Here is a 22,712-nt window from a genome sequence, read left to right on the forward strand (position 1 = left end):
TGAGGGCTTGGCAGGTCAGATGTTCTAATTTTTGTTCTTCTTCTGCTTTATTATTTATGCCTATTCATCTCCTCTGGGACTTGCTATGGAAAATAGAAAAGATCAAGGAAAAGAATACATTGACCTGGATTCTAAATCCTTATTATTCTGTGTAAAATATGATTTCACCATCTTTTGATTTATTTCTATGTCAAGCATCCAATAAATGCTTTACACAAAAAACATGTTGGCTTTAAAGCACTTAAATGAATGTTTTGGTTTTCAGTGGGAAAGGGTGAAATTCATGTGGGTTGTTGCTGGAACAAGACGTGCATTTGAGACTCTGGAAATCTGTGATTTTTATCTCTTTCCCTCTTCTTTTTTTTTGTAGCAACTATCAGAGTTGGGATATTGTGCATATATCATTGTTGTTTGTTTAATTTACCTTTAAAAGTAATTGAGGTCTATAGACAAAATTAATTTTCAGTTTGTTAGACCATCATGCTGGCAATTTAGGATGTTGAATTATTCTTTTGAAATTGTACTGAGCCAATACTATACAAACTAATTATTTCTGTGCTCCTGGGAAATATTAAAGTTCTAACTTCTTATAAAACCCCATGAAACTTCTACTTGATGGTAGTAGTTCTTCAGAAACATTGATAAAGTGACAATATATGTGAGCTCTATCTACTTTTTAATTTTGATACCTACTTGACATCATTTAAATTCCGCATGTCCTTTTAAATTGGTAATATGTTACTTCTCTGTTGTTTGAATTTAATTTGTTTTTAGAAAATTGCTTCAGTTGTTATTATATTTCACCCTAGGAGTATCTTGATTTTACAGGTGAAAATGAAGCTTAGTAAGAGGATAGGAATGATAGAACCCTGTATGTGCTAATGATTGAATGACAGTGTTGTCAAATTTAGTCTCAGAACTAGGACAACAGCTATGGAATAAAGAAGTTTTGTGGTAAACAAAACCATGAACTAAAAGACATAACATGTGGTTTCTAGTCTTAAATCTGCCAAAAATTTGTTTACGACCCTGGCTAGTTAATTAATCGGAGTTCACTTTTGTCATGTATAAAGTTACTGTGCTCTGTAAGTATTTTTTTTTCCTAATTTAACATTATGATTTAGGTTGAATGCAAAGATCATCAAACTTCCTGCTGTTAAGGAGCCCAGAAGCACCCCTGAGTACAAAACATTTAGTTTGAAATTATGTTAGAAACAAGGATGGAAAACAAATGTCAGGGCATGCTTAAATACGGAAGTTAGGCACATTAGTAGACCAGAAGGTTCAAAGTCTGAACTGCCTTTGCTTAAGGTACTGACAAGAACCATAAATACAGTGCAAGTGAACAGAAGGATAAATTTAAGGCACTAGCTCCAAGAAAAATTCAATACTTGAGATAACACGGTTCACTCAATCCCCTACATACTTCTTGTCCAGGGCAATGACAAATTTCAATTATGTCTGGATTAGGAACTAAATGGGGAAATAGTGAAGCTGAAATATATAGCTCACACAAATTGAGTCAGGGAAAGAAGAAGGCAGATTAATCATTACATTATGAAAATCAAACCAACTTTTCCTTTATGTTTTACTTTAGTACTCTGATTCCTTTATGGTTTTAATGATGATTGTTCCTATATATCATCGAATTTGGACATAGCTTGTTATCTAAGACCACATAGCATGAAGCATACTTAATGACTGTCTTGGTGACGATCATTTAATTCTTAAAAAGCACTGTCAAGTAACATCAATGTTTTGAATCTCTACAAATCTGAAGCTGGGAATATGTGTTAGAAGTCTGATGTATTTGGAAACATGGAAAGATAAATTTTTGTTGAGTTTTTTTCCTCTGGATTTAGATGTATGTAAGAGATGACAGAGAATACAGGTATCGCTTTTATAAATAAAAATGAAAGGGTAAGACCTAGCTCCCAGGCAAAATGATTAATGAGGTACCTGTTGGGTGTGTCCCCAGGTGAAACCAGTGCCATCGATCCACCTGCTGAGTGAACCGTCACTCCAACTCTGCAGTCCTTCTTGCGTTTCTTATTTCTTTCAGGCATCCAAGCCTGAAATTCAAAATTTTCTTTTCATTTCTCTCTTTCTTTTGCCTTTTTGTAGGCATGCAGGTTCTAAACTGTTGATTCTGTATCTAAAATATATTTAACATCTAATCTTTTTTTTTCATGCCTGTTGTCACTCTAACCAAGCAGCACAGCCTCCTTAATTCATTCTCAACATACTCTCCTCAGATCAAGAGTCCCTTTTTACTAGTTTTCTAAAAATCATTTTATTTATTTTCTACAAATCTCCATAAATCACTTTATTTTCCAGCTTTTTTTTGTTTTTTGGTAAGTACTGGGGTTTGAACTCAGGACCTCATGCTTGCTAGGTAGGCACTCTATCACTAGGGCCACTCTACCAACACTATTTTCCAGCTTTTAACTTTATATTTTGAAAAGTTCTAATGATAAGCTGCATTTGTTAGTTGGTATGGTACTTAGTTCATTTATCTACTTTTGTAAATCCAGGATATAAAATGTGTAAGCTGGGCTAATCAACATATCCACACTGAGTAAATACACTCTTTTATCAGCCTGTCCAATCCTCTCTTTGTAGTCCAGATGTTTTGGGACTATGGGCTGCACACTACTGTTCTAATCCACTTGACTCAAATTTCAAATCCATTATGTTTAGGGAGATCATACAATCTATTGTTCAAAGTAGAATATTTATGCCTACAACCCTAGCTACTTGGGAAGCTGAGGTTGGGAGGACCATGGTTTGAGGCCAGTCTGGGTAAATAGTTTGTGAGACCCCCTATCTCCAAAAATAGCCAGAGCAAAATGGACTGGAGCCATGGATCAAGGGTAGAGAGCTTTCCTTGAGAAACCCTTAGTTCAAACCCCAGTCCCACCAAAACAAACCAGCAAACAAAAAAACCTAGATTATTTTGAACAGTGAAAGAGGGTTACCAATAATTATTATAAACATGGCTGAATAATGGTGTAAACTGGAACTGTCTCAGGCAAACATGGAAGTAGAATCACCTTAGTCCATCTCACTCACCCCTATTACCTCAGGACCCTCTGCCTACAGATAAAACTGATTTTTTAGCTTGGCATTCAGGAACTTCAGTTACCTCTTTGCATCTCTTTGATGGACACACATACTGATCCCGTCATAGGCCTTGCTAAAACTTTTGTACCCTTGTACATCTGTTATATTACTCCCCTCCTTAGAATGCCATTCCAGCACTTGACTTATTCAATCCCAATACTTTTTTCCCTTTTTAAAAATTTATTATTGTTCTACTGGGGGTACATTGTGACCTTTACAGAAGTTTTTATAATATAGCATAGTCGAATTCACTCCCTTCATTATTCTCCTTTATCCCCCTCCCCCATTCCAATACAAATTTTAAAGCAGATTTTATCCCTCAAATCACTCCCTACTTTAGCATATTGTGATTAACTACTCTTTTCTGTGAATTCTGAAGCATCATTTGATCACTTGGTTCATATAGATGCAATTTTTTTTGAGACAGGATCCTACTATGTAGCCCAGACAGGTGTCCAACTCATGATATTCTTGCTTCAGATTCCCAAGTGCTGGGATTACAAAAGTGTACCACCACACATTATCTTTTATTCTTCTTTATTTAGGTGGCCCATACATGTTACCTTGAATTCTTAATAGATTTTTAGGTTTAATTATTGAACTCAGGACCTTTCACTTGCTAGACAGGCTAAGCAGGCATTCTACCAATTGAGCCATGCCTCCAGCCCATTTTCCTTTAGGTATTTTTCAAATAGGTTCAAGCATTTATGCCAGGACAGACCTGGACCATGATCCTCCTATTTGTGCCTCCCCTTATAGTTGGGATGACATGTGCACGCCACTGTGCCTAGTCATTGGCTGAGATGGGCTCTCATGAAACTTCTGCCCATCCCCCACCCTGACTGGCCTCAAGCCATGATCGTCCAGATTTCTGCCTCCCAGTATTTAGTATTGCAGGAGTGTGTCACCGCACTCAGCTAGATTTAATTATTTGATTTATCTTAAGTGGATTTCAGATTCCCAAAGTCATTGTTGCTTACACTGTGCTTTTTTTTTTTTTTTTTTGTCAGTTTAGAGTTTTTTTTCACCCTTTCTTCTTATTCTAGTACACCAGCTCTGGCAGTAACATCAAAGGAAGGAAAAAGATTCCAGAGGCCAGAAACTAGAGGATGGAGTGTTTATCTGAGATGAGAACCTTGAAAGCTAGAGATACAAACAAAGCTACCAGAGCTGGTAGAGTGGCTCAAGCAGGAGATTATTTGCCCAGCAAATATAAGGCCTTGAGTTCAAACCTCAGTACCACCAAAAGAAAAAAAAAAAAAGGACTGGTGAGTGGCTTAAGAGATAGAGCTCCTGACTAGCAAGCATGAGGCCCTGAATTCAGACCCTAGTACCACCAAATAAAAAAGCAAAAAACAAGCAAACAAACAAAAAACAGCTACCATGTACCCCATGAACACATTAGCAGTAAGTAGAAAAGGAGTTGGGATAAGCTGTCATGAAAGTCAGAATGGAGAACGGAATAGGTAGACAGGGAATATGGGAAAAACTGGAGCAATGGTAGTGATAGAATTCTGAATGTCTAGCTCTAGAAACTTGTCCAGCATCACTGGCATTGTGTGGGAACTTATCAGAAGTACACATCCTCAGGCCTCACTCTTTGCAATGATAAGAGCCCTTGGTTGTTTAAGAAGTTCTGGTCTAGAAAGTTCCCTTATCTTTGGATTTCTTACTTGACTATTCAGAGCTAGCATTCAAGATACCCAATAATAAAACAAATTAATTAAACACGAGTTTGAGAATCTATTTTTATTTTCCCATTGGCTTCCTAGTGCTTCAGATGACAACGTAGGTCTTGTATAGACTTTCACCAAAGTAAGTTTGGAAGAGATTTGAGCTCAATGTGTGTTAGAATAATATTTTTTCAGAAACAAGCTGTGACCTACTAAGAGTTGGGTGGAGAATAAATGAAATAATCTAATTATTTCAGAGACAGAGTTCTGAACTAGAGTTTTAAAGTGTACTCATGTTGTTAGGATCTGTAACTTTTTTGACCTTAAATCTATTCTTCCCAGTTCTTAGTGCCTGGGGACAGGAAAACAGTTGGCCATCTGGTTTTACTAAACACTTTCTCACGTACAAAGATAAGATGTATTACTTGGAGCCGCTAGGAAATGCACTGTTGGAAGACTTCAGGAAACTTCTCTGTACAAACTATTTCTTAGGGATGAAGAACTTGGCCTGTATCAAAAAATTAAAGGAATTTCTGTTGGGAGTACTTCTGATTCTTCCTTCATATGCTTCAGTTATCTGTAGATGGTGTATAAATAATCACTTAATTAACTGCAGAAGTCATCTCACAGTTTGACTACACATGGCCTTTCACACCCTTCTCTTAATAGAATAAAAAATTTTGCTGTTCAAAATTTGTTAACTGAATTCTGTCTTATTTTTCTTGTATTTTATTAAGTTAGAGATGATACTTGGTTAGATAAAATTGTATTAGTTACTAAGAGAAATATTAAATCATTTTTGAAAAAGACAAATTTCTGAAAAAACATTAAATGTATTGTTCAATTGAAAAACAAGACAAATAAAATGGTAAAAAATAACAAATTCATTGTATCCTGCTAAACATTTTGTTTTCACTGTAGCTGTAACAAACATTAAAACATTTTGACATTATTAGCTTTACATTTAAAACAAATGTCTCCTCTTCTCCTTCCCATGATTTAATCTTACTAATTTCTAATAGACATTATTTTCCCCAATGATCCATGTAAAATTTGCCAGAGAATGCTCTGATCACAGTTAATAACAGCACAAAAACACAATAAGGTCAAAGTACCCATTTATATCTAGGAGAGTAGATTAAAACAGATGTCTTCTGGCATATCTATTTGTCCAGCCATAGACAATATTACTCAGCAAATACTTAGAAGATTGTGTTTATTGATGGTTTTGTATTTGATCCAATTATTTGTTTAACCAATAATTTGCTCTTGACGTTGTATCATACAGGCATTTGTCAAAGCATTGACCCTTGTTAGAAATTAGCCAGTTGCTAAATTTTAAATATAATTTAACAAGAGGAGGATTTTAAAACTAAGATCAAGAGAACTGGCAAAAATAGTAACATGTTGTCCTCAATTCACTAAGATCAGAGTAGATGTATTTTTAGAGAATTTGTGACTTCCAGGGCTTCTTACACATGTCATTCTCTTTAGAGAGTTTCAGTTAGGAATAAAGAAATAGGTAACAACAAAGCAAGTAAAACATTTTCCAGAGCTTGACACTATCACCCTGTGTCTCTCCATCCCCACCACTGGTACCCAGCGTGGTCACCCCAAGTCTTCTCCAGGCTTCTCTTTATGTGTTGGGCAGTCAGTCTTTAAGAATTCTGAGACCCTCATTGTACAATGCCAGTGGCCTCTTTCTGTTTCCTCTTGGGTTGGTTTTAAACCATATGAGATGCACATTCTTGTGTGAGTGAGACCATTCTTCTTGACTTACCCATGAGTCCCTGGCCCATCCTCCTTGATAAGGCCATATGAGGAAGGCAGGATTACAGTCAACATTGTTGTAACCTGTGTGGGTCTTATTTATGCTATAAAATTTTGAATGGCAAATTTAACATACACTGTAAATAAATTATTGTTCACACTTCCTGCATACTCTGGATAAAATAACATTTGTGGTCATCATTATTCTTTGAGAAGAGAATTAGCAACTCTTGGGAAATTCACTGGGCAGTGTGAGCGCTAATTCAGCACCAGTGGTAAATATGTAAACAGCATTATGTGAATGATATTAGGGACCTGCAGAGGCAAGAAGATATATATTGTCTTAACACAAATGGGCTCTGATGAACTATGACATTGTGATAATAACACAATCTCACAGTGAGAGATATGAAATTAGCACACTTGACAATAAAGAATACAAAGGGATGATTCCTAGACCTGAATAGAAGAGATGGCATCAGGACTTTATGAAGTCTTCACATAAACTGATGGAATAACAAGTCCCTGTTTTCTATCAATTATTCTAAATCTTCATCAATAAGTTACTAATCTTTGCAGGGACCCATGAATTTTATAATATACATTAACTCAATTTGTTTGCGTAGAAGTTCTACAAAAATATTTGCCCAAGGCCTTGAACACCCAGGAGGGGTTTTCAGTTGCATAAGTAGTTTTAGTTGTAATTTCAGATTTTGTTGCAGATGTTCATTCTAACACTTAGAAAAGAGTAACAAACTCTTTTCTAAGAGTTAAATTATGTTGAGCTTCCTCTACAGCATTTTAAAATCAGAGTTGGGCCTTACAGTTAGACATAGTAAGAACTTGAAATAAACACATAATGAGGGTGGAGCCTTAGCGCTACTATTTTTGAGTCATACTCAACAAGTCCCTTACTGCAGCAAGTTTGTTTCATGTCCTTCATAAAGTTGTCTATAAAGATGCAATAAAATACTTTTGTAAGCAATTAGGAGTATCTGCTGTACATAAGGGTTCAACTCTGGTTTGATATTTTCATATATTATTAAATGCAGGGGGCCAATGCACCAGGATTGAATGCTTAAAATATTGTTATAATAAAACAATAATCTTTTAAAAATTATTTATTACCAGAAATATATTTAATATAATTTTACTTTGTATCCTAAAAATAAAAATAGAGTCATACAAGGAGGTCCATAATTACTATGGTGCTTTATTTAATCTTTTACTCAGAATCTTCTCTCTGGGATAGACACTTGGTATAATTTCTAGACCATTCCTGATGCTTTTGAACTGCTGGTAGTGACCTAAGAGGTGGTCAGTGGAAAAGTAAGAGGTTTTCTGTCTTCTCTTACTCCAAAAGATTTGGGGCTAACTTGAATGAAATCAACACTAGGTGAATTTCATTCTTCTTTTCTTAAAATTCAGGTTGCTTGCAATGGATATTTGGTTTTTTTTGAGAGTCTAAGAGCTCACCAGCATCTGAAATCTCTTTTTATATTCCTGGCCTTCCACACATAATTACAGTAGGCCCTCCTTATCTGCCTTTGTGGATTCAACAAACTGCAGGTGGAAAATATTTGGAAAAAGAAAATTTGCTTCTGTTTGAACACATACAGAGCTTTTTCCTTGTCATTAGTCCCTATGCAATACAGAATAATAACTACTTATACACTGTTTACATTGTATTGGGTATTATAAATAACCTAGAGATTATCCAGGAGGATGCAGGTAGATTTTATGCAAATACTGTACTATTTTATCTAAGAGACTTGAATATCTATAGATTTTAGTATCCATGAGGAGTGGTGCTGGGAGGTTAGGGTAGGGATTGAGAGCATGTCTTAGAACAAATCCCCTCTGTATACAGAGGGATGACTGTGGTCTTGGAGAGAGGTAGAGTCTGTTTTGCATACTAGAGGCTGAGAATACTTGATGCTTGTATTTCCATGGTACTTTTGATCAAGGATGGAAGTAATCAAACAAACACATTCTCTTCTAACTTTGAATAAAAAGTTGTTGATTCATAGGAGCAAGCATTGGAGAAAATCCTTTTGATGACAGCTGGCAGTGGAAGCAGGAGCTTCTAGGAGCAGATGTGGCCTCCAATGTCCAATGTCATAGCAATGTCAGAGCAATGCATTCATCCACTATTTATTAGGGGCTACAATGGTGACTTGTGTGGACTCATCTGGGAACTTTGCCTTGGTTTCTTGCCTTAATTTCCACCTGTTCTTGAATTCAAACAATTAGGAACAACTCTGTAGCTTCTCAGCTTATTCCCATTGTCCTAAAATCAGGGTTAATTTTTGTTGTCTTCAACTTCAAGACCTGATTGATTAGTGCCCCAGGCTCCTCTATCTATTCTATTGTCGTGCCATACTAGAGTCTTTACTTGACTTTTTTTTTCCCCCTTTAAGGCTTCCTTAGATGCCCTTCTCATTTTGATCTCCCTAGATCTCCATACTTAGTAGGAGATGGGAATGGATACTCCTTGTCACACATTTTATATTGAGAACTAGTCCTAATGTTACCTGGAAGTAACTTTCTCCTATAAAGGTTATTGAAGGATACATAAAGCAGAAGCTACTGTATTGAATAGATAAAATTCATCCACAGGTTTTTAATATATTCTTTAGCAATTTCATTACTTGCTATGCAGAGGTTTTGCCATCAAATAGTGCATTTATTTTTAGGCAATTTCCTTTGTTGAATTGTTCAGAGACATAAAATGCCAGAATGTTTTAATTTTATTGACATTCTGTCCCCTGGGGGTTAAAAACTATGCATGTAAGAGGCTGATGTTTTCCATTTTGGTACTTGTACTGATTCCTTTCAACAAAAATTCTAATTAATTTAGAATTTATGGAAAAGCTTTATGCTGACATTTAAACTTATTGTGTGATGAATGTGGAAAGGCTCTCTTTAAATACTACAAGGATGAAAATTCTAACCAAGAAATCATTTTATGAGTCTTCATTTATTTTTTTAAAGCAATAAATTGTGACACATTTTTGAGCACCAAAAAACAATAAACTATCACACCTAAAATCAGATTGTACCATTAATTTGAGTAGTAAATCTTGTCCTAAACCCATCAAAATAATGGAGTTTTTTTTTAATCCATATGCTGACTTAGTGCACTAAAATATATAGTCATATGCAGGAACCACTGACTTCTATATAAAATGAGACTTCCTTTAGTACCTATATATTTTCTTTGTTTCATTTCTTTGTTTCTTCCTTCCTTCCTTCCTTTCTCTCTTTCTTTCCCTCCTCCTCCCTCTTTTCCACCCTCGCTTCTTTCCTTCTTTCCTCTTTCCTTTTCCCTCATTCCCTTCCTTTCTTTCTTATACTGGAGTTTGAACTAAGGGCCTTAAGCTTACTATGCAAGAACTTAAAGGAACATTGGAGAATTGTGATATCACAAGGCTTCAGTATGAGTTCACTGAGAACAAGGCATAATAAACTTTACAGTCTTTTATAATAGAATTGTTACTGTGGCAAATCAGGAATATAAATATACAACTATCTTGAGTAAAGCATTTGATATGCTTGGTGAAGCACTTCATATGACTTGTGAATCAATTGACAAAATATAAGGTGAACGATAGAAGTGAACAAATCTGATCTAGTTGCATGCAAGACATGATAACTTACGAAAGTGTATTTGTGGAAAGCTCCCTATTGTTTCCCACTTTTGACTTTATGCTATTCATTTTTACAAAGGCCACTTAAGACATTGAAAGCACAATATTTTCTCCCTAATAGTCATACAAGTCTAAAGGAATAATATACAGAACGTACAGCATGGAAAGGCAGAATTAAAAATTATTTTTCCTAAAAGGTACATTGTGATTAAAGTGAAATTCACCAGTACAGGAGGCAAATTTCTCTCTATATCATTCTGTGGTCAGTCTCTTGAGTCTAGTGACTGTTTCTTTGCTGTGCAGAAGTTTTTTAGTTTGATGCAGTCCCATTTGTTCATTCTTTCTCTTAGGTGCTGAGCCTTTTGAGTTCTGCTTAGGAAGTTTTCCCTATACCTATCTGTTCCAGTGTATTTCTTACTACTTCCTGTAGTTTCAAAGTTTTAGGCTTTATACTAAGGCATTTGATCCACTTTGATTTGATTTTGGAACAGGGTGAGAGACAGGGAGATAGTCTTCTACATGTGGATATCCAGTTTTCTCAGCAACATTTGTTGAGGAGGTTGTCTTTCTCCATTGTGCTTTGGGCTCCTTTGTTGATAATCATTTGGCTGTAGCTTCATGGGCTTATGTCTGGGTTTTCTATTATTTTGGCCTTTATGTCTTTTTTTGTGCCAATACCATGCTGTTTTTATTGTTATAGCTCTGTAGTATAATTTGAAGTAAAAAATTGCGATCCTATCAGTATTGACCTTTTAGCTCAGAATTGCTTTGGCTATTTGAGGTATTTTGTGTTTGCATATGAATTTTAAGGTTGATTTTTCTGTCTCTGTGAAGAATGACATTGGGATTTTGATAGGTTGCCATTGAACATATAGATTGCTTTTGGTAGTACAGCTATTTTCACAGTGTTGATTCTGGCAACCCATGAGCATGTGAGATCTTTCCATCTTCTGATGCCTTCTTCATTTTCTCTCTTCAGTAGTTTTTCGTTTTTATTGAAAAGGTCTTTGGTTTCTTTTGTTAAATTTATTCCTAGGTATTTTATTATTTTTGAGGCTATTGCAAATTGGATTGTTTCCCTGATTTCTTTCTCAGTCTATCTACTGTTGGTATATAGGAAGGCTACTGATTTCTGTACCATTAATTTTGTATCCTGCTATTTTGAAAAAAGAGTTTATGATTTCTAAGAGTTTTCTCATAGAGTTTTTAGGGTCTTTTAGGTATAAGGTCATGCCATTTGTAAATAGGGTTAGTTTAACTTCTTTCTTTCCTATTTGAATCACTTTCATTTCTTGCACTTGTCTTATTACTCTGACTAGAAATTTCAAAACTATATTGAATAGGAAGGGGGAAAGTAGGCATCCCTGTCTTGCTCCTGACTAGCAGGAATGGTTTTCAGTTGTTCTCCACTTAGTATCATGTTGCTTATAGTTTTGTCATATATAGACTTTATTATGTTGAGGAACATTCCTTCTATTCTTACTTTCTTTAGTGCTTTTATCACAAAAGGGTGCTGAATTTTGTCAAAGGCTTTCTCTGCATCCATTGAAAAGATCATGTGATTTTTGTCCTTGCTTCTGTTTATATGCTGTGTTATATGTATAGAATTGCATATGTTGACTCTTCCTTGAATCCCTGGAATGAAACTGACTTGTTGAATTTGGTTTGCCAGTATTTTGTTGAGAATTTTTGTGTTTATGTTCATTAAAGATATTGGTCTATAGTTCTCTTCTTTTGGTTGCATCTTTATTGGATTTTGGAATTAGTGTAAAACTGGCTTCATAGAATGAGTTTGGTAGTGTTCCTTCCCTTTCTATTTCCTGGAAGTTTGAGGAGTAAAGTTCTTTAGAGGTCTGGTAGCATTCAGCTGTGAATCCATCAGGTCCTGGGCACTTCTTTGTAGGGAGACTCTTTATTACTGCTTCAATCTCATTGCTATCTATAGATCTATGTAGGTGGTTAATATCTTCTTGGTTCAATTTTGGTTGGTTATATGCATCTAGAAATTTATCAATTTCTTCTAGATTTTCCAGTAACTTGAATATAAGTTTTGAAAATACTCTCTAATGATTCTCTGGATTTTGTTAGTATTTGTGGTTATATCCCCTTTTTCATCTTTGATTTTACTGATTTGGGTCTTTTCCCTCAACAGCTGGAGTTTTAGCTGTTTATATTCTTCTTGTAAGCTAATAGTGTAATAAAGCTGTGGAAGGCAGGGGGTAAACTCTATCTGATTTTGAATCTGGAGACCTAGTCTAAAACTTATACAAGTCTAACTACAGACACCTCATCTTTATGATGATAGCAGTTATAACTACCTTCTTAATGTCATAGAAAAGATGCAGCAGCCAATTAATTGCTCCAAAGATATTGAGATCACTCATTCTGATGCAATCATTTCATTCCCCAAACTTTTGTGCTCATGGAGTATGCCATAAAGAAGGAAGAATGATGGGAACTTTAAGGTTGTAAGCTCTCATCCATGTGTTTCAGAATTCCAAAAAGAAAAAAGTTACAAGTTATTATTCATACAGAACATAAGTCATTCTACAAAAAACCCTAAAATGGTTAACACTGAAATATATTCAAGTTTTAATGGATAAACCTAATTGAGCATAAACAGTACAAGAAATCATTTGTAAACAAGCAGAGTAAATAAGTTCAATGATCAAATGAGAAATCAAAATATGAAAATATCAAAGAAAATGTAAACTTTATACCTTTTACCACATTGTTTCACATAAGTACTTACTACAGAGTAGAAGCTCTAGCCAGATGACCCAATTTGGACTATAATCAAGTTTTGTTTCACTTACACAGTTTTCTGGGGGTTTTTTTTGTTTATTTACTTTCATTCAAGTATAACATACATAGAAATATATATGAGTCATGAGTGAAATTCAATGCTTTTTCTCAAATTGAACATATCCAAATTAATAAATAACATTATAAACATTCCAGAAGCTCCCTTCATGCTTCCTTTTTGTTATTAGCAACCCAGTGGCAAGGGCAATCCCTATCTTAACTTTTCACAGAATAGGTTAATATTACCTTACTTTGAATTTTTAATAAATATTATCATAATGTAAAAATATTTTAACTTAGTAGCTACTTGGTAAATGTTTGCTGAATGAATCATTATTAAACTATGCAAAAGCTAGAATTGCAGTAATAAAAAATCTAAAGTCTATGATATAAAATGTTTTACACCCAAAATATTATATCTATTTCTTTTTCTAGGTACCATGTTTTCATTTTTTATTTTTTTATTTATTCATATTTTTTGGTAGAGCTAGGGACCAAACCCAGAACCTCAAGCATATTATGCAAAACACTGCCATTGGGCTATACTTCCAGTCCTTGGGTTCCATGTTTTCAGAGGTATATTGACAAAATGAGGAGAAAAACCTGGAAACTCTTTTGGAGAAAAACTGGAAACTGTCATATGGGAAATATTTTAGGGGGATGAAAAAGTAAAAAGGGATATTTTATTTTATTTATTTTTGCAGCAGGGTTGGGATTAAATACAGGACCTGAACATGCCATGTAAATACTCTTCCTCTGAGTTATGTCTCCAATCCCTAAGAGAATATTTTAAACAGCTATTATTTAAAAACCCTTAGGTAAACCTAAGGACAGCCTTGTTATTCTAATAAGCTGACATAGAGCAAATGTAAGAAAGCTACAAAGTGGTAAGTGAGGTTTATCACAAGAATTTTCTAACTATAGGACTGTGTAATGATGAAATGGGCCTCTCTTGGTGGTGATGCATTGTCTATTCTGGAGGCTAAATGATTTTTGGTTAGGGATGTTGGAGAAAGAAAGTCTTCATGGTAGAATTGAGACAGGATAGCTAGGGTAAGATTACAGGATCATTAGAAAAAAATATCAAAAATAATAAAAACAACAATAATGATAACAGTTAGATGGGTCCAGTAACTGTGACAGAACCAGGAAACAAGGATGAAAAATTCCTAGAACAGCAAGGAGCTGAATCAGTTGTTAAGAATGAACAGACTTCCACCCTCCCTCCCTCTCTTGTTGATGTGAGATACAATGCCCTGAGCAGTTGAGTCCACAATTAGAAAGTCTGTTTTTTGCAAGTCTGTGACTTTTAAGAATTCCTAAAACAAAACAAAATAAAAAACACCTGCAAACAGCAGACACCCATGTACAAGACTCTTGTGAGAGGCCAACTCAGACTCTGTTTTCAACCTTGTGTGACAGTATCAAGACAGGATAATTGGAAAATTACTAGGTGACCATACATCCAGGTGACCAGTTCTGAACTGGAAGCCCCCAGGCCAGTTAGGGGACATAAATATCCCTGGACCAAAGACTTCCCTTTGAGCTTTAGGCACCCTCTGACAAGCAGTCAGAAAGTGCTGGCCTACTCTCCCTCTTTCCTTTCTTCTTTCTATGCTAAATAAATCTTTGCTGGTCTGCTATCTTGTGTACCTCCTTAGTGGATTACTTTAAAATTCATTTCTTTGTTAGTTCAAGTTCCTGGGTTTTCTGGTGGGCTTGGAAAATCAAGTAGAGAGAGTTCCCCTTTTTTACTGGAGTAATCTCCTTTTAAATACCCTCCTGGTAACTGAATCCCTTAAAAAAACCTTTCTGATTCTCAAGCATTTAGGGCATGGGCTACAGACTTTTGTTTTTAATCTTACTATGATAATTCAGGAAATATTTATCAACCTGGCTTTATTTCTTTTTATGGAGTTAACATCTCTTTACTTTGTTTCTGTCAATTTGAATGAGACAAAATGAGAGAAGATGAGATCAGGGCAAAAGGAATTAGAAGAAATAGGACTTTTCAAGACATTTGGAACAATTTTTAACTTTTGTTAACTCCTACTTGCTAAATTTATGTGCAATCATCTTATCAATTTATTTCCTACAGTGAATAAAGAATTTAGAGATATTAAAAAAGTAGAAATGTCTATGGATTTCCTCTTATAGAACTTGTATTGCCAGAAAAGATTTTGCTCAATCATTTACTCATATTCCTTACTTTCAGGAACAGAAAAATTTCAAGATGTATCTTCAAGAATGTGAGGATGTAAACTTAAAATAGAAAAATGGATATTTTAAATTCACAGACAAAAGAATCATTGCTATTAAAAGTGTTAGGCTGTTTTCAAAATATAGTGTCAATTTTAGCATGACATGAAAATGCAAACAGTATTTCTTAAATAATTTCCATAAGAGTTCAGAATAAAAGCCTGGCAGGTATGATGGCTCATGTACCAGGACACTCCAGGAAGCAGAGAACTAGATGGATGTCATAGTTTAGTGACAAAATCTCTTGAAAAGAGATGGGAATAACAGGCTCATGCCCTTTCTAGGTCAATAGTTTCCGATGATCATTTTATTGAGCCAAACAGTAAAAGCTCTATATCACAAGAAGATCACAGAAAGTTCTGGAAAATTCCATTCTAACAAAATTGTTGAAAAAAATCCATAGAAATACTAAACACAAACACTTGAATTGATACTTGTCACGGCCACCCCTTCCACTTATCCCTGGTAAATATGAAGACAAAGCCAGTGTTCTAGTTAAACGAAGAGAATGTTTTGGGCATGACAATATGAAACAAAAGATTTTATGTCTTAATTCTTCCCACATGTTGGACAAACTAAGTTTATTGTTCAGATTACTTTGATGAGGAAAAAAAGTTAATGAAGTAAAAACAAGTAATGAATCCAGCAACTGCATTATAATCTTGAGTTTTCCCCTGTCCTATGATACTATTAGTTATTATGAACATTGACATTTCTCTAGGATAGGACCTACAAATCCTGTCCATGTATATATACCTGGTGTTTTGATTGTTTTTCTTAAAGCTTATTGTTAGGGCTATTATATTTTGAACATTTTGCTTCACAATCACTTGAAGTACACATGCTACATAAGAATATATGTAACATACATGCACGTTCTAAAGCATGATTATGTAACATACACCAATGAGCCCATCATTACCATACACCAAATTGTGTTCCAAGGTGGTTGTTTTAATTTGCTTTCATCCTCATGGAAGTGTTACAGTGGGCCCTTATCCCTTGTAAAATTTGATGGCGTTAGTCTTCTCCATTTTTGCCACTGCAGTTATAAACATTTTATTATAAATGTGAACATTATAGTCATTTTAAACAAAAAGAGATATTAATAAAATGATGTCAATGAAAAATTGACATTGTTCATTTATTCAGCAAATATTTATTATATTTATTGTGTGCCTATTAGTTGCCTCTATCACTAAGGAAAACATGACTATAAAAAGAAAAAATACTAAAAAGTGTCCTTACTTCAAGAGATTACAATGTTCATAAAAATTCTTCAATATTTGAAGAATTCAAATAATAGTTTATCATATTTTAGTTTTCCTTTACTTCTCTTTTTCTTTTTTTTCTTTTTGCGATACTAGGGTTTGAAGTCAAGGCCTTTTTTGTGATGGATATTTTCGTTTTTCAAGATAGGGTCTTGTGAACTATTTGCCCAGGCTAGCTTTGAACTGTAATTCTTCTGATCTCTGCCTCCTGAATAGCCAGGATTAGAGGGTGTGAGTGACTGGTGCCTGGCCATTTCTCTTTCTATAGTTCTTATTTCTATAGCTTAGGAAAGGTTTCTTTCTTAAGAAAGAAACTTCAAAATGCCCTTTGAGTCTGTCTGTTCTGTATTATTCTTTCCATTATTCCTGGCAGCTTACACTTGTATTGCCACCGGTGTTAGCTTTCTGTCACTATAATAAACATGTGGCATAATCAACTTTTAAAGACAAAAGGTTTATTTCCACACATAGTCCCAGTGCTTGTCTGGTTGGCCCTGTGGCTTTTGGTACTGTGGTACAGCAGTATATCATGGTGGGAAGCACAGGCAGAGAAAAGCCACTCACCTCATGGCTAGAGAGAGAGAGAGAGAGAGAGAGAGAGAGAGAGAGAAAGGAAGATGAAGAAGAAGGAGGAGGAGAGAAGGAAGAGAAGATAGGAGATGAGAGGCCAGGGCCTAGGAGAGGAAAGGAGAGCCCAGGATCCCATAATCACTTTTGCAGACATGTTCCTTAATTATCAGACAACCCTTGTGATGCCCTTTAAGCACCACCTCTTAAAGTTCCATCACCTCCTACTAGTGCCAAGCTGGAAACCAAACCTTTACTACATGGGCTTTTGGGGAACCTCATACATCCAAGCTATACTACTACCACCACAATGTCCTATTGAAGAATGTCCCAGATCTGAATGTGGACAATAGGGAGAATTGAGAAGGAGGTATGTAATTAAAAAGATGTGGGAAAGTTGAAGGAAGGGAACCTCTAGTGCAGGGCCTTAAATGTAAGACTAAAAGAGTATGGACTTCACTTTGCAGTCAAGAGGGAACAGCTAAGAATAAAAAAAACCCCTCATTTTCTTAATTACTGATTTATTCAGAAAGGATTAGTTAGAAGGGATTTACTAAAGCTAAATGTGCAAAATAAAAAGAGTGAAATAATAACGTGGTACCAAAGCCAATATCTAAGACAAACTTTAAGCTGGTATTTTCAATAAATACTGAAAATTAAACCAGACCACACTGTCCTAGAAAAAAAGAAAAAAAAGTTAACATTCTTTACTTTGTACCTGGCATAAATTATTCTGTATAAATTTGATGCTTGCCCTAAAGCAGCATTCTGTTTCTAAATAGGTTATTGCTTTATTTTTAAACTTTTGTATTATTTTAATGTCAAACATGATTAGCTACTTTCTTAATTTGTATATAGCACAAATTCCTACCAGGGCTTGTAGTTCAATACTCCTTGGTTTGGACTTTTAGTTTACATAGTTAAACATGTTTTTGGAATGACTGTGAAGATGAGCACAAAGACCAGAGTCCAAATGAAGTGTGGAATGAATGAGAACAATGCAATAGGCTCATTGGCATTCAAAATGAACTGTTTCTTATAGTACTTCTTTATAGCATCATTTTTATGAAACAGCTCTCACATTTTTTTTTTCCTTTTTTGGTGGTGGTACTGGGGTTTGAACTCAGGGTCTCATGCTTGCTAGGCAAGCACTCTACCACTTGAGCCACTGCACGAGCCCGTTTTTTCAAGAAGCCTGGCTGGCTTCAAACCACCATCTTCCTGATCTCTTCCTCCTGAGTAGCTAGGATTACAGGTGAGAACCACTGGCACCCATCTGGAACAGTTCTCTTTATGAGAATATTATGGAGTAAGTTAGGAGGAAAAGCATCATTAGTAAAGAAAAAAAGGAATTGCAAAGTCTAGGATATAATACACATATAATTTTTCTTTTTTTTTCCCATTTGTAGAATTGTTTTTAAATTTATTTTTTGATGATCATATTATTGTACTGGGCATGTACTGTGAGATTTACAAAATTTCTCACAATATATCATAGTTGAATTCATTCCCTCCATAATTTTCCTTTATCCCTCCTCTCCCCACTTCTGGAATAGTTTCAACATCTCTTATTTTCCCGTTTTCATAAATGAGTAGGTGATATTTCCACTACATTCACCCTGCTATACCCTTTCCTTATGAGGCAGGCTTGCTTCAATTTGGTCTTTTCATTAGCATGCTAACTCATACAGACACCTATCTCTCAGGAGGAGATGTCTTTTAGTCCTATAACAGACTGCTATTTTGAGCCTGTATGTTGCATGTAATGTGTCCTAGTGTTCCATTTGAGGCACCCTTTGGAAGACCATGTGGTCACAGGGACTTCTGCCACCATGATGAAGCCACCACATGTCCAGCACCATCTTCCCCTGCCCAGGAATAGGAAACTCATGGGTGACGCCATCTTCCCTCCTCTAGGAAAATTTTAACCACTCGTAGTTAAAATTCCCTAGACTAGTATAGTTTTTAATACATGTTTTTACTGCATTGGACTGTTAAATTGAATGAAGGATAGAGTATTTGTATTGGAGATTTGTTGTGAATTACTTAGGAGTCTAGCTGATTAATCTACTAAAGATAATGACAAAAAATGGTTTGTTTAGTAAGAGTGAACTCTAAATTAACACTTTGTTTGTCATTGTGCGTATTTTCTGTGTATATCTCTGTTTCCTACCAATTGTGGCCACTTAATTTTTACTTTTTTGAGCTTATTATGTGAGCTTATATTCTTTGGCATGCTTAGATCAAAACATTTGTGTGTGTGTGTGTGTGTGTGTGTGTGTGTGTATGTGTGTGTTTAGATGTCTTTAGGATGGTTCTCAAGCTGCTTTTATAAAGTTAACCTGTACAACTGTCTCAAAGGTTATCTAAAGCTCTAATCCCACCCAGGCCTAACTAGTCTCTTTCTTAAAACTTAAAAAAAATTTTATAAACAGTAATTTCTGTTTCATTCTATCATGAGTGTAATTTACATTTAACTCTTTTATAATTAGGCTTATTGACCCATGTGTTTTTTATAGGTTGCTATTATTAAAAAGATGGTTCAATTCAATTTTCTTTCTAAATCTTTTAAGGTGTAAGATTACAAGAGTTTTATTAAAAACAGTATTATTTAAATTTGGGTTTTTACAAAGGTTGTTTCAAGATACAAATTAAGGTCTTAAAGCTTGTAAATGTATACATGTGTAATTGGGTTGGCTATAGTCTAAAGTTTGCCTAGAGAGTTTTCTAAGGTCAAGATTTATGGTACTAATGTATATTTAAAAATGGGTTTCTGTATTACAAAATAACTATCAAAACCTTTGTGTTGTAGGCAGATACAAAATTTTACCTAAACCAAACAAAAGCTTACCCTCCAGATGGGATAATAAAACCTTAAGTTTTTAAAAGTCTGCAAAAAGATAATTAATCATAAAACAGTAAATTGTGCATGTCATTAACTCCCAATGACTGAGCCTGTTATTTTTGGGCTTCGTGGGCTACATTCAGGTCAACAACAACCCTGTGATAGGTCCCAAGTCATGATGTCAGTTAACATTAGTAGTCTAGGATTAATTTGTTTCTTTTTTTTTTTTTTAAATATGGAACGCTTCACGAATTTGCCTGTCATCCTTGCACAGGGGCCATGCTAATCTTCTGTGTACCATTCCAATTTTAGTATATGTGCTGCCGAAGCACGCACTAGGAATAATTTCTTAACAACATCTAAGCCATGGCTCTTAGTCATTGAGTCCTCTAACTTTATGTTTATCCCCTTATCTCTGTTTCTGTATCTAATCATTTAAAGCCTTAATCTTAATTGGCTTATTATTTTAAAATATACATGTTCTCCCATTGTAATCAGTTTACAAGCTGATTACAACCCCATGGCCTGATACGAAAACTAACTACAAGCGATGGGTTTGTATCAGCCAAGCTTACCTTGGTGCAATTTGGATTTAATAGTTAATTTTATACTGGTTACAACAGTTCATATTAACATGTTTTCTTTTTAACACTCAACAGATTGTCTTCTTACATATTGTTATCTCTTCATTTTACATATTTTGGCATCAGCCTCTTTGCCCAGTGCATAATAGTTGTGATGTTTTAATAGTTCAACATTTAGGATCAACATCCCATCTAAAAACCCTCGTGCAGGGGTGGAAGAGATGGGCTGCTAGGAGAATGTGACACACAAGACAGGGTACCCTGCCACTTGCCTGCTCCAGTGATATCTGATAGAAACAGGTTGGAGGGACCTGTGTTGAAGCTTCAGAAGGTTTGAGAAGTACAGTTCACTGATCTAGACGGTTCTTGTTTTTCTGTCTCCAAAAGGGCAACTTTCCTTCTTTCCTTTTCCTCTCTCTCACTCTCCACCAGCCAACATAGGGAATTCCATTCAGGAATTTTCTTGTAGAGGTGGATATTCCCCCTTCCTTTCCTTCTCTCTCTTTCCACCAACCAGCATAGGGGAAGCCAACATATCCACTTGGCTGTATCCTTAAATAATGGGAGATGCTTTGATCCTACTAACCAAGAATAAAATAACTGGTTCTCTACATAGCCCATTTAAAGTTATTTATTATTCTTTACACCTGCCAAAGCCCTAAGGTATTTTTCTGGTAACACACACAAAAAAAACTAAGTTTGAACTAAGTAAAAATTCTTTTAAATGGTTCTAATATTGCTAGTTAGTGCCTTGTATTTAAATGTTACAGTCATTTACAGAGTTAAAAATGTTTACATGTAAACAGCTATAGTTCTTTTTATCTAAGGTACATTCTAATGTCTTTAACATTTTTGTGCTTTATGACTAATGCTAAAAGTTCTACCATTTAGGCCTGACATCTGTTTGTCAGATAAACATCGGTTTACCTGACATTGACTAAATAATATATATGATATTCAACTGAGCATCACTAACAGGGGGTATTTAAAATTGCTAACACTGCCTTTCCCTAACTCTTTGAAAAGTTAGGGTTTTTAATTGTCAGTATTGTATTGATTGTACTGACAATCACTAACTTATTACTTTACCTAACCAAAATTCAAGGTTTAAATTATAATTAACCATGGTTACTTTAAGTTTTGTCATTACAGTTATAATCCTTCAAGAACATTTACAGGCAAGCCCATAAAAAATGACTCTGACAAGTGTTTATCTATCAACCAGGACAGATATTCTTAAGTATTGGGATTGTTTCATATTTTCCTTGTAAAAGCTGCTAACACTTTACAGCAATTTAAAGGTATCAGCACATCCCCTATGGCACAAACAATTAAATTTAATTAGGCCCAGCCTAGGAGCCATTTTTTGATAAATCTCTTTGTTGCTCAATTTGACCAAAAAGTCACATTGGTACTGACTTCTGATCTGTCTGTGGCATTACTCCCCCTCCACTGTGGGACAAATCTGATTTTCTGGACTTTCTGGGGGAAGCCACTCCCACACCAAGGGACAAAACTGCAAAATTGGCAAAAGCTGTTCAGAGAAACTGTTTAAAAAGATGTGACTCGAAAGTGGTCAATATCCCTTAACTTCTTAGACAAACAAGTGGCATTTAGCCACCCAAAACATTTCAAAAGGACTACACAAATGAGAGGGGACTTTTCCAGATCCAGATGGAGTCAATTATGTCAGAACTCTAAAAGTGACCAAGACTGAGAGATTTTAAAAAGGGGGGCTGTTATGCATGTGCTCTAATATTTAAGCCTGCTAGGCTTCTGAGAAAAGGCAAAGTTGTATCTTTGGCCAAGGCCTTCTGTTTAAACAATGGCAATATAACTTTCAATGGTATTTGACTTCTGCCTATTTACACTGTGAGTCTTCTTTCTATATAGAACTGACTCACTGATGTTTACTCTCTAATTAGACTAACACCTGCCCCCGGTACACCTGGCCCCTAATGTAATCAGCCCTTAACTTCCCACTAAAATTACAATCCAAAATAGTGGGCCATCAGAGAGTTAAAATAACTATGGATACAAACACCTGTAGACAAAGTAAACATAACACTCTCTGTCACTTTTCAAAACTACTTTATCCTTCCTGCCACATCTGGCAGGGCCCTTCTGATGCTCCTGTCATTATTGATGTTCAGGTCATGCCATCT

The 22,712-nt window shown here is 35.2% G+C and overlaps 1 non-coding gene across 1 annotated transcript; it reads right to left on the reverse strand.

Moving 5' to 3' along the window:
• Positions 1-20,192: 20,192 nt before the first annotated feature.
• Positions 20,193-20,295, reverse strand: LOC141416109 (U6 spliceosomal RNA). Its single transcript, XR_012440996.1, has one exon. It is a non-coding gene; the product is annotated as a U6 spliceosomal RNA (small nuclear RNA).
• Between the last annotated feature and the right edge of the window lie 2,417 nt (positions 20,296-22,712).

The sequence above is a fragment of the Castor canadensis genome, chromosome 1 (assembly GCF_047511655.1).
Source record: "Castor canadensis chromosome 1, mCasCan1.hap1v2, whole genome shotgun sequence".
NCBI lineage: Eukaryota > Metazoa > Chordata > Mammalia > Rodentia > Castoridae > Castor > Castor canadensis.